The sequence below is a fragment of the Halyomorpha halys genome, unplaced genomic scaffold (assembly GCF_000696795.3).
Source record: "Halyomorpha halys isolate HHAL.00 unplaced genomic scaffold, Hhal_1.1 Scaffold23.1, whole genome shotgun sequence".
NCBI lineage: Eukaryota > Metazoa > Arthropoda > Insecta > Hemiptera > Pentatomidae > Halyomorpha > Halyomorpha halys.
The window spans coordinates 674,184-679,184 of record NW_027116062.1 but is presented as its reverse complement, the minus strand read 5'-3'; the positions used below and the strand labels follow the sequence as shown (position 1 = coordinate 679,184).

General features: G+C 27.8%; 1 protein-coding gene across 1 annotated transcript in view; it reads left to right on the top strand.

Annotated features, from left to right (window-relative positions):
- Positions 1 to 942: 942 nt before the first annotated feature.
- The window catches only part of CngA (Cyclic nucleotide-gated ion channel subunit A), a 609,564-nt gene continuing 605,505 nt past the window's right edge, over positions 943 to 5,001 (top strand). The window contains exon 1 of the mRNA XM_067052970.1: positions 943 to 991. The gene's annotated coding sequence lies outside the window, so the exon portion shown is untranslated. The remainder of the gene's footprint in view (positions 992 to 5,001) is intronic.

The window sequence follows — 5,001 nt, the reverse complement described above, 5'->3', positions numbered from 1 at the left end:
ATCGAAATACTTCCACTTACTGTATATTCCATCACCGTGAGTCAACTCCTGCGGGTTTTTGGAGCCCTCATGGGGTCCACCCAGCCTCTTAAGTTGGGCAAAAATCTGGCGGTCGAGTGTGATTCTGACCAAATCACCCGAATTTAAGTTTTTAACTAGAAATTCCTTTACAATGAATGGATTTAATTTTTTTTTTTTTTTTTTATTGAGGATCTTATTCATCTTGGCTTCTTGAGAGGAGCGGGGTGGCTCAGTGGGTAAGGCGCTGTGATTCTAACTCCAAGAATCCGGATTCGAATCCCGCAGTGGCAGATAATTTTTTTTTTGTTACTGTTGGCGTGAGTCAATTCTGTAGGGTTGGAGAGCCCTCAGAGGTTTACCAAGCCTCATAAAGTGGATATCCTCGATTGCAGAAAAATCTGAAGGTTGAGGGTGATTATGAACAAATAAACTTCTTGCACAACCATCGTTCGAGAAACAGTACTTACTTACCAAGCGGTACAGATTTTAATTTAATATATTCCATCTATCCATCCAGTAAGTGTAAGTAATAAAATTTGTATGTATGGAACAAAACGATGGTTGAGACAAGATGTCTCTAGAATAATCTTTTCGTATTTTATGTATAAATATTTTTTTTTTCGGAAATATCACAGCAAATGTTATGATATATTCATAATTCTATTAGTTAATTTTATACTCATCATTTCGTAACGGAAACCTCTATCTAAAGTACAAATGATGTTCCCCGAGGGTGTCTATTGTTTGGATACATCATTGGAAAATAATACTTATTTTGTGCGTAAGTCCTTTTGTAATCAATCCAAAGTTAGTTAGCTCTTTTGAAAATACCTAATGATGCTCTGTTGTATTCATTAACATTTTTAAACTTTAGGAAAGGAGGGGACGGAGTGGTGGGGGGCGGGCTCCTGCCAGTCCGCCCCCGGACCTCGCCCTCAACGACAGCGTCCCACCGGCACCTCTGCCTCAGGTAGCCAGTTCTCTGTCACTTGCATGGCTTAACCTCCGAGGGTGTCTTAAATACTGTTCGCTTTTATGGTTGATATCAATTGATCTCACGTGGCATATACAGGATTAGGTCATTTTGGAGAGGTAGGAAAGGTGTATTAAAAGAAGTATTTATAAATTAGTTATTTTGAAATTTAAAGAGGTAATTTTACCTTTTATAATTTCTTAAAAATTCAAATAATATAAAAACGGCAGAAGAGTGGCTAAATCAAACATGACTTAAGCTGCTGCTCTACTAATCTTTCACATCTTCAAATAAATCGTGATAAACTTAATTTTATTGTAGGTATAAACTTCTTGAAAATACTGTTTGTTTTTTTTCCCTAGTTTTGAATAATACGAACACCTATTACAATGTAATCAGTAATGAATATTTCTGTTGCAGAAAAGTATATTTTTTTCGCGCATTAAATTTCAAAATACCTTGAAATTCAATACTAAACAAGGATATTTATAACGGTTTGAGAGAAATATTTTATTATTCCTTATATTGTTTTTAATATATCTAGCTATAGTAGTAAAAATACACAAGTAATTTAGTGTTATTCCAACGCAATTAATGTAATTTTCTGTCTGAGGAATTAAATACCCTTCTTACTTCAATTCTTCTTTTTATAAATTTCACATAAATAAAAAATGATCTATACAAACAATGTAAAAAGTATGACTATTATTCATTATGAAAAATATATCATAGTAATGAAGTAAAAACCAATCTTTTTAAAACCTTAAATATTACATTTTACAAATTTGCTACAATTTTTAAAATGGGCTCCGTCTGATACGTCGACAGGGTTGTTTTGTTATTATGAAATTGATAAAATAAAGAATTATAGTAAAAAAGATGATTAATTTCACAGATAGAAAAAAACATAAAAATAAACAAGTAAAAAAAATATATATCATTGTCAATATAATAGTTGTGGTTATATTCCGATTCTCATGTGAAATTTCGCATGAAATCGCAGAATTTATTCTGTATTTTGCCTACACGGTATTGGGCATTCTATTCAATGTCTAAGCAATGTATTGAATTAATTTTCAACTCTTTCTGTTGTTTCTATAGAATAAATGATTTAATTGTCTGTTTGGTAACTATTATCGAAATCAATCAAGTAGAAAAATAATGATTAATCAAATGTTATAAATAAATGCAAAGTATGATTTTAGAAGATATGTCTCAACGTCTCTGTTGAATGCTTAACATAAATGTAATGGCGCCTTCAAGCCGACTTTTGGTGGAAGTACTGTAAGCGCAATGTTCAGCTAAATAATTAATATTTTTATGTTATTAATTAGAATTTTTAAATCATTCGTAAAAGTCTCGTTCACACAGTCATTTCCCCAAACCAATTCATCATTATCTACAGGCATAAGTAGGGCCTGTAAATATTGGTTTTAAAATCTCCATTCAGGAGATCTGAATAGCCAATATGCGAAGTAACAACTTTTTAAATTAAATATAAAAACATTAGTGTTCCTAATCAACTTTTTAATATAACACATTTATTAATCTTAAAAACGTTTCGTGGTATTTGCTCCTATCGTCAGGCTATAAAATTCTTGCAAATACACCATCTTACTCACAATATAAACTAACTCCGTTATAAAAGTTTTTTTTTAAAATTAATTAAAATACTTTACAATGTTATCTTATTAATGTTATTATCTATTTTACAAATATGTTTCGTCAGACTTAATAAGAATTATTTTTATATTTCATACAAAAGTCTCTGATAATTAAGCATTAGGTTTTTGTATATAATATATTTTGAAATGTAAAAGCTGCTTTGTTAATTTTTTAAATTAATACGAGTTTTTTTAATAACGTAATTATTAAAACTATCAATAAAACATCTTATTTTTATAAATTAAAGTCCTTTTTCCTTCCAAAAATATAGCTTATACTTAGTATTTCTGAATATATATTTCGTTCTGTACTTAATGTTAGGAATTTAGGAATAAATCAGATTATATAATTTTCCATGAATCCAACTAAGATATTAACGTATAGAAACCTATAATAAGAATTTATTGAACAATAAAAGTTTTATATTATTTATCTTTAGGTATAATAGCTCTGATATGGTTTCAAATGAAATTTTCGATTCTAAAATTTCTTATTTTTTACTAGTTAATTTAATATATATTAATTTTTCACCAGATAAATTACTAAATCTTTTTTAAACTCATTAATAGAACTATGGAAATCCATCTGTTGATCTGATTTTGTTGTACTATGTATATAATACATAATGTGTTCAATTATTTATGTGTATAAATGATTAAACACATATATATTCACACACTACTAAGCTTTAGTAACAAGGGATTCAGCCATAATTGCCGTTACCATGTACACGAAGATATTCACACCGGCATAGGATTAGGAAATCTTCTGTAATAATCGAACAACGTATATTGTGCACCTTGAGTATTTTATACCTTAACAAAAAATTATTTCTAATTCTTGTTGTTTAGGTGATTAAAAAATATATAAATGAGGTGAAATGTGATTTATTAATGTGATATTGCTTTTATAATATAAATAGAAAAAATGAGTAATATATGTAATCATTAAAGTATTTTAAAACCAGATTTATGAAGTAAATATATTTAGTTAGTTACCCATCCTCGGTTAATATTGTGAAAATAAATGAATGTTTTCAACCAAACCAGCGAAATTATTCTCAACATCTCTATTCTTCTTGTATACTTATTTTAAACCCATTTTTATTTATTACTAATTTTCTATTTTATCATTTTACATCCCTTTATTTTGCCTTTTGAAACCTCCCGCCGTATGAATAATTATTATTGTTTTTTTTTGCCTTAAAAAAGTGTTAATTTTTGTTCATCATTATTGTGCAATGTGCTGGATAGTTTCGGGAATAGATATTTGTAAATTTGGTCTCATTTTCTCATTCATCTTTCATCTTTCATTCAATTCGATACACGCACAAAAATATATCTTTTTTAAGAATTATGATTATATATAATTATTAAATATTGTTTCTAAAACTTTCGTGTTCAGAATTTTGATTGGTTAGTTTCATATAATGAACCTACGATTTTTGTAATTTATTTCTATTCAAAAGTCTCCGATAACCGAGAATGGAATGATTTTAAAAATGCTTGTAATAAAAACTGTATCGGCCAACATTTTTTTTTTCTATTTTTAAAATTCGAATCAAAAATGGTTGTGACGAAGTGAGTATTTTAGAAAGCATTGGTACGTGTTTAAAACACGATAAAAAAAAAGATTCATTACTTTATTGATAGTTTCTATTGGTTGGCATTTTATAAATACTTAGTAATAGATTTTCAGTTATTTTCCTATAATTTTGAAGTAATACCATTTTTTCTAGTTGTCATTGAAAAATATCAGGTTTTCTTGTAAATATACATGTATTGTTCCAATGTGGCATATCTGAAAATTTCTGAGAGCATTGTGTTTGAATTATGGTTGCAGATTTGAGGTAACAGCTATTTTATAATTTTGATATACCTTAATTAATCATTTTGTATTTTTATGTAGTAAGTTACGTCATATATTCAGTTAGGCTTTTTTAGCATTGTAAGTAGAATAAAAAACATGTTAAAATGTAACAAAACTAAAGATACAGATTACACCAATGTTTATTTTTATAAATTTTTTTAATGACATTAAATCGTTTAAATAAGCTAATATAATGTATAAGATTGTAGTTTTTGGGACATATAGTGTTTTAGATTAGATTAGAAGATTAGAAATAAATGTACAATTAAAAAAAAAATACAGAACTAAATAGAAACTACATAAAAAAATAACTTAGTTTGTAATGTTATCTACAATGCAAAATATGTGAGTAAACAAATTAGAATATATTATTCTAAATTAAAAATAAAAGAAGTTCCACAAGCAAATAAAAGAGAAGAAAAGAATCCATTGATTTATAAGTGCTCTCTCTCTCTCTCTCTCTCTCTCTCTCT